We start from the raw sequence: 12261 nt of genomic DNA, 5'->3' as shown, positions 1-12261 counted from the left end.
TCAAGCACTGATAAGTCTTCATGTGAACTTCAGTGGTTATACATATGAATTAGCTGTTGTATCGTGCCAGCACAACACACTCTTTCTAGCCCTTTCTCAGCTACTGTAAAGCATTACATTCAGTAATAATGCTGACTTTACCAATTTTCTATCCAGCTTTGTTTTCTCTCATGTGTATTCCTCAGTCTTTGATTGAATTATATTGAATTCTCTCTCTCTCTCTTTTTTTTCCATCTCCTTTAAATAGTTGCCAGAGACCAGCCACCAGTAGCTGTGATACAGTGTTTTCTCTGTTTGGATGGACACAAGGGCTTTTTTATCACAATGGAATGCTTATGGAATTGCATGTTTCAAAAGACACTAACATGAAAATACAACTTCATTCAAAGTCAGGTTACAATGATGAATAGCAAGGCTGCAGTGAGGACAGAGAGAATGCCCAACTTGCTTCGAAAGTGCTCGTTTGCCTTCCTTTCAGTGGTTATAAAATGTAATTTATGTGACTTTTCTCATAAGCTTTATGAACTTAGTCCCACTTTCATGCTATTCATGACTGTGGTGGGGTGAAAAGAACAGGGATATTGTAGGTACCAAGAATCCCAATATTGTTACCAATATTACATTGTAAATAGTTTATCCAAAATGATCTTATTTTTGATTGTATACTTTGCTTGATATTTGCTGTGTAAAATTTGACATCTTCTGATATTTTGGCAATAACTGTATAATTCGTCTATTCATCAAAATTTTTAGAAGTATTTTTATAGACTAGGACTTGTTCATATTTGATCAGTACATGATATGACTGGCTCTCACGGAAATGTAGCTCAGTATATATGGATAATTGTGTTAATAAAGAATTATTAGCTTTAGTCATTTTCTAGTGTCTGATTGCTTGTGAAATTAAGACTTGATGTTTAAAAAGATACATGTGATGAAATATAAAAGCAAACAAACAAACAAACAAACAAATGAGTACGAAGGAAAGAGATCTGGTTAGATGAAATCTAGTCAAAACAGGGAAAGAAATCATGATCAATGTAGGTACTGGGCACATTCTAGGTACACTCCATACAACCTCATCATGATGCTACATGATGAACATACTGCAATTGCACTGTCCCCAAAGTTTTTGTGTGTACAAGAGCAAAACTAACTTGAAGTCTATGATGAGCAAAGCTGCTCTGACTTGTTTAAGGAACAAGAGAAACCCTGGGCATCCCCTCCTCCACATATCTTTCCCAGATCTGTGAAAGGGTACATGGAGACACAGCCAACACATTCTTAAAACAAATATGACATCAAGTCTTCAATAAATATCTTGCATATTATTTTTCCCATGGCAAATTAAGACAACTGATGATAAGTCCTCATCCCTGACTAGGGATCTTCTCTAAGGAAAGGGAGCAGCCATACTTGGCTTGCCTCCAAACAGCTGTGCTCTGTGTCCTCTCACTCCCTGTTGAAAGCACACTCACCACAGACTCTCACACACAGGCACACAGTTGCCAACCTTAAAGGCCACAGCTAATTGGTTTAGGGAAAGGAGGGACACTTGACTGAAGAGTAACTGCTGTTTACAGACTGGCTGGTGGCCGGCAACACCATCTGACTTTAAAAACTTGCCTGGGAAAGGATGCCTGAAGTCTAGGGGACACAATCAGAAGTGCTTTTTAGGATGTGCTTTTTAAATACAAGAGGTACACAGAAGGAAGCAATTATTTGGAAGTGTGGGCAGAACCTCAAGGGCAGAGAGAGAACAGTCACCTTGTAATGGCTAAAAGGACCCCAGACAATAAATAGGAACAAAATAAAAGGGACACATAGAACAAATGATGGAATGATTTCTCAACCAGGTGTGGTACATGCTTGTACTCTTTAGTCCCTGGGAAGCCGAAGCAGGGGGATCATGAGTTTTGAGACTAGCCTGGGCTATATGTAAGATTCTGTCTCAAAAAAAAAAAAAAAAAGGAAAACCCACAAACAAAAAAAACAAACAAAAAACAAAAAAATTAAAAAACCCAAACCTGTCACCAAAAAACCAGCATTAGGCAGAGGTGGGAGGGTGGGGAGGTATGGGGTGTGGTTAAGGGTTTTGAGGAGTTAGGGAGATGGGATATAATCCTGTTGCTAGTTAAGAGTAGAAGAGTGTGGACCACAGGAGCTGACAGTGGTAGAAACATTCTCTGACGCCCCACTCCACTGTCACTGTTTTTCCAGATTTGAACTGACCAGTCAAAACTAGCTAAAAATGCAACCCAGGAAGAGAAACTCTGCAATGGTTCAAACAGGACAGCCCAAAGAGGTCTCCTCAGGTGCTCACTCTTCATCCAAAATAAAACTGATCATAGATATGCATCAGAGGAACTGTACGTATTGGCAATTGATCACTCATGAGTGTTAGCAGTTTGAATAGCAGATCTTTGTAAGAAACAGAAAGGATCTGGGCTTATATTCTGAAAGGAGAACAGTGTGCACAAGTCTCCTATGTTATGAAGTCATCAGTCCAAATGGTTTGAGAGTCAGTGAAGACAAGAAGATAAGGTAGATGTCTACCAAGACAATTGTGTGTCTTCCTTGTCTGTAGGTGAATTTGTCAACAGATGGTTGGCTCCACAACAGGAAAGAAAGGAAGTTCCCAGTCCTTAACAAAAACGATAGGAACCTACTGTAAACTCCAAAGTTAGGATCAGGTCTTTATTAATTTTCTAATCCAAGGAATAAATTAGAAATTATACTCACTCTATTGCATGATCAGATTTTTTCTTTTTGTTTTTCTTCTCAGTGTTTGCAACATAGTCTTGGTAGGTACATCAGACTCATGATCTCTCTGTTTCAACTCCCAGGAGCTAGGTTTGGTATTTTAATCAGGGTTCTCTAGGGGAACAGAACAAAGGGCATGATGAACATGATGAACACACACACACACACACACACACACACGCATGCATGCACACACATGCCTCAGAAATTACTATACCAACAACTATACCAAATTACATCTGAGAATCTGAGAACTTGGATACTCAGTGCTTAAGGATGAATGCCTTAACAGTCAGATAGTCTACAACAGCTGTCTTTCACTGTGTATCTGTAAGACAGTTACTCAGAAGTCCCAGTCTGGTGCAGGGAGCCTGAAAGTTTCCTAGAGGGTCTCTGGTCCCAGGTCCATAATAAATACCTGGAAATGCTAGTTCTGATATTTTGAAGGACTCAGCAGTGGCAGCACTTGTGTATGCCAACTCAGAGGCAAGAGGGAAGGCCAAGCTGGTCTTCTTTTTCCCTGGGCTGCTACCAGAAGGCACTACCTACACGCGGAATGAGTCTTTCCATAATCAATCAACACAATCAGACAGCTGGTCAGTTGAGGCTCCCTACTTTGGTGACTCTAATTTGTATCAAGTTGATTTTAAAAACAACCATAATACTTGGTTTATGTATAACATTACATACTACTTGCATGACACTGTTATTTCCTTGTTTTAGTAACTAACAGAAATAACAAGAATTATATATTGGGGAACATTGATTCTCAAATATGATTTGTTAGTCTTTGTCCTTTTCATGTTTGGACTTGTTAAGTTGAACTTACTGACTTTCTGAAATAGTTAAAATTTGTAATTTGTTTGCAAAAATATTTAGAGATAGCACATCATAAAATTTATTATTATGGAATTATATTCCTGGGAATATTTCTAAGATATTAGACACTAAAATACCACCTGGATTTCAGTTTACTAATTAGAAATTTTATGTTTTATGCATCTTTAAAGTTTACAGAATACTGGATTTGATAGCAAAGAATTTTTTTCCATTGGTTCATGTATTAAAGATATGATGTTGAAAAAAAATATTATTTCTTTTAAATTCTTGCCTTGGCTTCATTTATCTCTGAAACAGAGAGAACATTATCTGCTATGTAGAAGGCTTCTTGAAAATGCTGTTAAAATAATTGTGGCTGCTGTGCCATGCCCTGGCGTGGTAAAGATTTATATTATTTTTCTTGCAAAACTTTATGATATTGGATAGAACCAGAACATTGTAATTAAGATGCAATTCATCTGTTTCCTTTTACCAGAAATTGAATGACGCTGGCTTTAGGTATTTTAGAATGATCTCTCCATTGAATTGACTTCTCCAGGCAACCAGGATTCATGCTCTGAGTAAAATATCAAACTATCCAATCAAACTTTCAACTATGGGTTTCCCTTTTGTGTTAGATTATTGATTCAGATAGAAAATGAACAGGGACACTGAAGCAGCTATGGAGGAGGTTGGTCTGGTGCCATTTGTATTCAAGCGCTAAATTCTATATCCCAAGATCTGCTTGCTCCAAGACTAGCAGATCCTCATGAATACCAGCTTTTGTTGTGTAAATCTTATCTACTAAGTTATCCACGATTGGTTAATAAAGATGCCCTACAGCCAACCAAGGCTGGTAAGAAGAGAGGTAGGCAGAGCTGAAGGTTTTCGGGTTTGGGGTCTTAGGCAGGAACCATGTGAGAGAGAGGAGAGAGGAATTGAGAAGGAAGATGCCATGGAGTAAGTGAATCATGAGCCCTGGCCACAAGGGCTAGCCTATTGGAGGATGAGCAGTGGAGGTGGAACATGGTTAAGTGATATCTGGGGGATTTTGACAAGGGAGTAGATAAAATTGCATAGAGGGTTGATATCTTCGCAGCTTTAGTGCTTTTAAGGCTTGTAATAAATATAAAGGTTTATGTCTTTTATTTGGGAACTAAATGCTCTAAGGAGGGGGAGTATAAATACCTCAGATAACATTTATTACAACACAGTTGCCTAAATAATTTTAGTTAATTCAAAAGGGACCAAAATTATTGGACGATTGCCAGTGAAAGTGACGCATAGTTTAAATTTATCCAGATCATTGCTTCAATTCTTCTTTGACTACATACATACATATAATCTTAGTTAAATATACTGGGGTACCACGAGGAAGGATGGGCTAGCCTAACTTTAGTTTCAAATAGTTTTTTCATATGCTTCAAAAAAATCTAACCACCTCATGCTGTCACCACACCCTTCTCTTGCTGCTTACTATAACCTATTGGGCAGAGGCATGGTATAGTCTCCATAAGGTAAAGACTGCTTCATAACAAAGGTGACTAGTCCTCTAATGTAGTTCCCAGAGACTAAGCTATTTCAGTTTTCTCACCAGCTAATAATGCCCTCCATGGGAGGGTTTTGAATATTGATCTCTGTTTCAAGAATTTTAGCATACCACTCAAAGCTAACAACAATAACAACAACAACAACAATAACAACAAGAAAAATTTATAGTGTTTGTTCAAAGTACTCATCTAAATGGAAGCCTAAGAAAGCATGTACGCTTATCTTCATGATAGTTAAGCCTCTGCATGAAAATCAGAAACACAGTCAAATACTTAGATGTTACATGCGTAGACTATTCAACATGATACATTTTAAGATATCCTAGAAGTTGTATTATAGCTATACCATCAGAATGATAAACTTAGTGTCAACATTTTGTTTTAGACACCCACAAGAGAGAGCGGTTGGTATTCATAGTAAGCCAGACAGTATCCAATTCTAACTGGACACAGTATTTTTCCCCACAAGACTTGGTACCAGCTGAACACAGCATCGTGGTAAGTACCTACAATTCTAACAAGGGGTGTGGGGAGCAGGGAGGGCTGAGGCAGGAGGATCACAGAATCAGGTCAATCTGGGCTTCATCCTGAGATATTGTGAAACACAAAAGAGAGGTCAGTGGCTTCAGTGGGTAAAACTTTTACGTGCAAGCTGATGAGCTGCATGTGATTTCTGGCTTCTCTGTAGAAAAGCAGATATTATGGTGCAAGTCTGTAATCTCAACACTCCAAAGCAAGGTGGGAACTGAAGACAAGAGAGTCTCCTGGAAGTTCAGTGAGCCAGTGAGCCTGGAGCTTGAATAGCAGAAACAAGAGAGACTGTACCTTAACAGGAGAGAGAACAGACTTCTTGAAGTTGTTCTCTGACCTCTGCATACAAACTGAGGCCCAGGAGTATCTGCATGCATACCCATACACAAAACTAATAAAGAATCAATTCTTGAAAAATTTATAAAAGAAAAAAGAAGTAAAGGAAGGAAGAAAGGCATGGAAAGAGAAGGAAGAAGAGAAAAAAATTGCTAACAGCAGTTGGGTCTACGGAAAGAAAGCCTTGCATCATGAGTCAAAAGACCTTGGTTGTTACCCAGGAGCATGAGTAATTTAAAAAGTCCCTTCTTTTACTCAATGCTTTTGAGAAAGGGCTCTGGAGTTAGACTGGAGCCAAACTGTCAGCATCAGAATCCTCAGGTCATTTATTGTTGGACTTTCAGAACTCCGTGGACAATCATACATTTCTCTGTTTGCTGACTAGAACAGCAGCTGCTGCACAGACAATGTATTGTTGGTTAGTAGTTTATACAAGAGGCTTAGACAAGGGAAGCTCTTGCTGAGGCCTCTGTCCATGGCAAGTGCTAACAGCACTGTGACACTTGCTCCTCCACTGATAGTGGGACCTCTGTAAAGACTTACGTTGAGAATTCTAACTTAAGGTCATCACCACATCTTTGTCCTTTGTTACAGGAAGAACTCTCTACCACCGGAAATGAATCTATGAGGAATCTGGGTTAAAGAGGGGAGAGAAAATGGGAAGAAAGTCTAGGCACTTCATTCCTCCTTCAGCCTCTGTACAACGCCATGTGACAGAGTCCTTGTGACAGCAAATCTTTTTGTAAGAATTCATTTAGTAATACTTTTTGTTGTCTAGTATAAACCATGAAAAGTTTTGTTAAGACAAAGAACTCAAGAAAATCAAGTCAGTAGGAGTATGGATCTGTTAATGATCTTGGACATATACATATGGTCCTTTATAGAGGCGTGAAAAGTCAGGTAAAGAAAACATTAAAAGTAAAAGATAGTGAACAGGGGGGGATAAAAGAAGAAATGTAATTACAGACAGGGAGATTATAACGGGAAGAAACAGCGGCTAACTTATATTTCTCTTCAAAACACAAGCTAAGAGATTTGATGTGAACAAAAATGGAGAAATATCCCACTTTTCTGAATTGCAACAGATAAATTAAAAACAAAAATATTTAAGGAAGATTCCAAAATGGGGGCCTCTGAGGTCTAAATCCTGTGTAATTTTTTTTGGTTGATGATGGTAAATGTATTGTTAGCACCCATTAAACTGGTCTAATCAGTGGAAATACGAAGACTTCACTGTAGCTTACTTCTCTCTCACTTTGACAAGATGACTGTTCCAAGTTCTGGCCCAGAATGCAGAGTGCCAATGCCATTCAAGTTGAAGGTAATGCAAGTATTTTCAACTTGCGCCTGATAGAGATGCTTAGGTTATCAATGTCATAGGCTGTGCAAGAAGAAAGAATACATGTGCTTTTGTATTCTGGTCCCCTAAGGAGAGCACGTCAATCATCTCTTACCATCAGCTGGACACTAGTCACGTGACTCCAAAGCACAGAAGCTTAGGAAGTGTAGATTTCTAAAGAGCCAAAGAAAATATTTGATAAGTTGTCAATCTCTGCAGCAGTTGTGAACACTTTAAATCAACAAATTTCATACCTAACTTCCATCTGCACCAAACTATCTGCCACTTATACAGACCGGGGCTATACAGATATGAGTGGCCTGCATTGCCACCTGATGTCCAGACCCGTGCTACCTCCAATGACCATGTTGGAGTCCATGGTCCTATTGTAGGCAGGGTCTGTGATGATGTTCATGGTCCATGTTACCACTCAAGGCCAAGCAGATATCTGGTCTGTGCTGCAGCCTGAGACCATATTGATGTCTGAGGGCTATGCTGCTGAGGTAAGTGGTCTGTGCTGCCATATCAGACCATGTGGATGTCTGACTCCAAGGGCCTCATCTAGGTCTGTTTCATGGTCCTACTGCAGCCATTGGTGGAGATGGGGACATGTTCGGGTCTATGCTGTCACCAGAAACCATGTGGAGGCCCATAAATCATGCTCCTTCTGACTACAAATAACAAGAAAGCTACTTTGGCAGTGATATTACTGCAGACACACAGTTGAAAAGGAGGAACATGGAAGACTTCTGTGACATTTTCTATTCTCACCAGACTCCCCTAAGAACAGCATAAACAGGAAATTATTAAAAAGCACTCTTTAAAAAGTATGATAAAGATTCTGCAGTGTAGCTCTCCATTATAGATGGCTTCTGGCAGGGGTGTGGGAGGGGAAGGACTCAGTTCTATTTTTTGTTTTGTTTAGTTTTTTTCGAGACAGGGTTTCTCTGTGTAGCCCCGGCTGTCCTGGAAGTCACTCTGTAGACCAGGCTGGTCTCGAACTCAGAGATCCACCTGCCTTTGCCTCCCACATGCTGGGATTAAAGGCGTGCACCACCACTGCCCGGTTGAGTCAGTTCTATTTAAGAGGCAATCCACAAAGAGTTTGACCACACTCCAGTGCATAAATAGACAATACAAATTAAACTTGTTTGTTGTTGTTGTTGTTGCTGTTGTTGTTGTTGGAGGGGCATCACTGGTGTGAGATAGATGGACATAGAAGGTCTGGGAAGTCAGTGTGATTGGGGGGGTTGATGTGACATTCATAATGAATCAATAAAAATGTTATATTGAAGAAAAGAAGTAAAAATGAAAATCTAATAATTTGGCAGCGGTTGTGTGGGGTGACGTAGCACCTGCCCCGTTGGGGGGAGGGGTTGGGCTTCAGTTGATATAATCCTTATCATTTTTACTTTAGTTTTGTTCTTTATGTCCCTCTATACTATTGTGAGCAGTTCATGTACGGAAAGGCTGTGATTGGGTGCCTTCTTAGCTGTGGTCGTTGGTCCAGTGTTAGCTTAGATCATTAAAAATAAAAAAAAAATAATAGATCCAGTAAAGGACATGTTTTAAAAAATGTCCCATTCACATCTTATACAATCTAAAAGAATTTCAATTTATTTTCATTTGCTACATTCATCATCACTTCCCAGATCAGTCTTTAACTATGTACTATAGAAAGGATTAATAGTTTTCTTTAAATTGCATATATCATATCTTTCCTTTGCTGTGGTGGTTTGAATATGCTTGGGCCATGGGAAGTGGCACTATTAGGAGGTATGGCCTTGTTGAAATAGGTGTGACCTTGTTGGAGGAAACATGTCACTGTATAGGCGGGCTTTGAGGGCTCCTAGTGCTGAAGCTCAGCCCAGTGTGGAAGGGAGAGCCATTTCCCTGAATCTTCATGGCTTGCATTTCCACCATCAGGATGCACAAGGCTTCTTGGGGGCCATCTTCATGCTCTGATGAAGCTACATCACCGATGGAGACACTTCGAGATCCTAAATATCTCCAAGCTTGGAAGGCTAGCATCAAGGAAGCTACCCTTTGCTTACTCATGATTTCTACCCATAAAGAGATAAAGAACCCCAGCCCTTTGATTAGTAATAGAAAGAATTAATAGTTAAAGAAAACACGAATATTTTGTGTGTGTGTGTGTGTGTGTTTATATGCATGGGCACACGTGTATGTATTGTAGGTGCACTTGTTACATGGTGTGCTTGTAGACATCAAAGGATAATTTGTGGAGTTCGCTTTTACTCCACCATGTAGGTTCTAGGTATGGAATGCAGGTCCTCAGGCTTGGTAGCAAGATCTCTTATCCACAGAGCCATCTCAATGACCTCTAGAGCCTCCTCCTCCTTGTCCTCCTCCTCCTCTTCCTCCTTCATTTTCTTCTCTTCCTTCCTCCTCTTTCTCTTCCTCATTTTATTCTCTTTCTTCAATTTACCTTCCTTTCCCTTTTTGAGAGAATCAGTTTGTTCTATTTTCACTCCTGTTGTTGTGATAAATTACTCGAACTAAAATGAATTTAGGAGAGCAAAGAGTTTATTTCAGGTTATAGTTCTATCTTTTATAATCCTACATCACAGTTTGTCATTGTGAACAGCCAAGAACTCAAGTCAGGGTTTGAAGGCAGGCTTGCTTGCTATTCCTCATGGCATTACCTCCAACCAAGGTTCTTATTCACAGCCAAAGAAGTATAGTAGAAACCAAGAATGCTGCTTGCTATCTGGCTGATACCAAGCTAGCTTATAGAGTTCAAGATAACTTGCCTAGGCAGGGTACTGTGTAGTAGTATAACAATTAACAGTCAAGATAATTTCCCACAGAGGACACACAGACCAATATGATCTAGAAAATTCCTTAACTCAGACTCTTAATTGAGTTGATATTTAACATTTGCTGGAGTTCTCCCACTTCAGGACCCTCTTATGTGAGAAGGATCTTTTGTTGGCTACTGATTATATTTTTGTTTTGTGGAGTTTAAGCAAGTGATGAATGAGACACAGATCCCCTAAAGAATAAAATTAGAGAACCCTCTACTACTGAAATATGGAGCAAAGGGAACATCAGAAGAAAATGATTGCATAACCTAAAACATAGTCTATGATTGTTTCACCTTTTAGGAAGTATCAGTTTCAGAGATTCTGCCTGGGTCACAATCCGTGCACTGAACACAGTGTTTCCCTGATTTCCAGGTGTGTAGGTCTTCACATTTTTAGAACTCCTAAGTTATATGTTTTGTAATTGGTCTTGGTTAGGTGTCATTCACATTACAGATGTTACTGTTTGTTCATATGCACAAGACCTTGCAAAATTGTGTCACTGGCTCAGAAAAAAAGTACTGCGATCCATAGGGGTACCCCCAGTAAGAAATTCTGTATCATCTGCACTCCCAATGCAGAGATGCTGCTGCTGTGGGGAAACACAGCCATCTAAGATTCTTATCCATGATTTAGGATGCCTCATCTGGAAACGTGGAAAAGCTCTTCAAATACCTTCCCCTATTTATCTTGTTTATATTTTTCTTTTTTATAGAGGCATATGCATGATATACAACCCCAAGTAAATCTGAATGGGTTTTCTTAGCATGTTTGCAATAGAAAATTCTAAGAGATAGAAAAGAATGCCATAATTTAATTGGCAGCCTTTGAATCTTTCTGAGTGGTATGTAAAATAATGATGTGTTTTACAAGAAATGATATCCCAGATTTGATGAAATACCAAAAAGCTTCCCTCTGCCAGGAGTAAAAGTCAGCCCTTTTCACAGCGTGACGTTGTAATGGAACACAGACCTTGCAGAAAGAGGCCAAGGAATCTACCCTAAAGTAATGTTTTATGGATTTTGTGCAAAATGCCTAGTGGAGAGCCTGGCAGTTACGGTGCCTTGGGGACCCATCCCACGAATTGTTTCCCACAGCCAGTTCTGAACTCTGATCTGCATGCATACTGCTTGCAAGCATACTGTGAACTTGACAGTTACAATGCATATTTGTGGGACAAATATATTTCTAAACTTTCCAATTAGTTTTGCATGTTAGGTAGGTTATTTTGATGCTTAAAATTTCTTTTTCAGAATAATGCTTTCATGTAATTTGTTTATACTTTGCTTTTGGAAACTTGTATCTCAGCTATGTTTCATACATTTGCTGATGTTTTAATAAACTTTAAAATTTTAAGTGGTAGAGTCTGTAGCTTCAAAGAATTAAGTGAATAGTCTAACACTGTCACAGAGGTAAGTGACACAGTTTGGATTATTATTTACCTATTTCAAAAGCCATGTCCTTTATGACATACACAATTAAATATACTTCCAACCTCAAAATTACTCCAGAAAGATTACAGAACCACAGGGTAACTTGCTAACACAAAAAAGCAAACACAGGAGTGAATTAAAGCTCAAAGACAAAAATATAAAACAGGTAGCATTAGTGAAAAGAAAAAAAAAGACAGAACCATCTACACAGTGAATAGGGAACAAAGAATTAACGAGCATGAGCAACAGAAAGTCCTATCTCCACTTTGAAACACTCCAAGGTATTAATGGAAGCTTCATTGCCAACAATGTAAAAACAATGACTCTTGTGAAAGCACGGCATGCTTTCAGCACTTACAGAATTTCCTTATAAGGAGTTCATTGCCCATATGCTGCCAATTTCTCTTTGAAGATGTAAGATCTTTGGCCAGACCTAGAGCAGCAACACAACTGAGTATGACAAAGACTTGTGTAATCTGACTGGTTGGAACATAAGATTATAGTTGTGGTGTATGATGTGTGATAGTTACAACTAAATGCCTAAGTCAGTCTCTGGAAATTGGTTTCATTTGAGTCTCACAAAGTGAATTTTTCCATGTTACAATTGTCTCAGGAATTGTGTCAATTGTTTCATTCCTGTGTCTTGCGGGCGGGGGGGAGGGAAG

The 12261-nt window shown here is 39.1% G+C and overlaps 1 long non-coding RNA gene across 7 annotated transcripts in view; it reads left to right on the top strand.

Annotated features, from left to right (window-relative positions):
• The window catches only part of LOC114622592, a 64421-nt gene extending 57196 nt beyond the window's left edge, over nucleotides 1-7225 (top strand). For 3 of the 7 annotated variants that reach the window (XR_003711644.1, XR_003711638.1, XR_003711640.1), the window contains 2 exons: nucleotides 5518-5630; nucleotides 6594-7225. This is a non-coding gene — a long non-coding RNA (uncharacterized LOC114622592). Of the gene's footprint in view, nucleotides 1-2220; nucleotides 2370-5517; nucleotides 5631-6593 lie in introns of all 7 variants that reach the window. The other 4 variants (XR_003711643.1, XR_003711641.1, XR_003711642.1 and 1 more) reach the window with 2 other exon arrangements.
• Nucleotides 7226-12261: the final 5036 nt, after the last annotated feature.

This window comes from Grammomys surdaster, unplaced genomic scaffold (assembly GCF_004785775.1).
Source record: "Grammomys surdaster isolate TR1022 unplaced genomic scaffold, NIH_TR_1.0 190, whole genome shotgun sequence".
Lineage (NCBI taxonomy): Eukaryota > Metazoa > Chordata > Mammalia > Rodentia > Muridae > Grammomys > Grammomys surdaster.
This window is presented reverse-complemented; position numbering and strand designations above follow the sequence as displayed.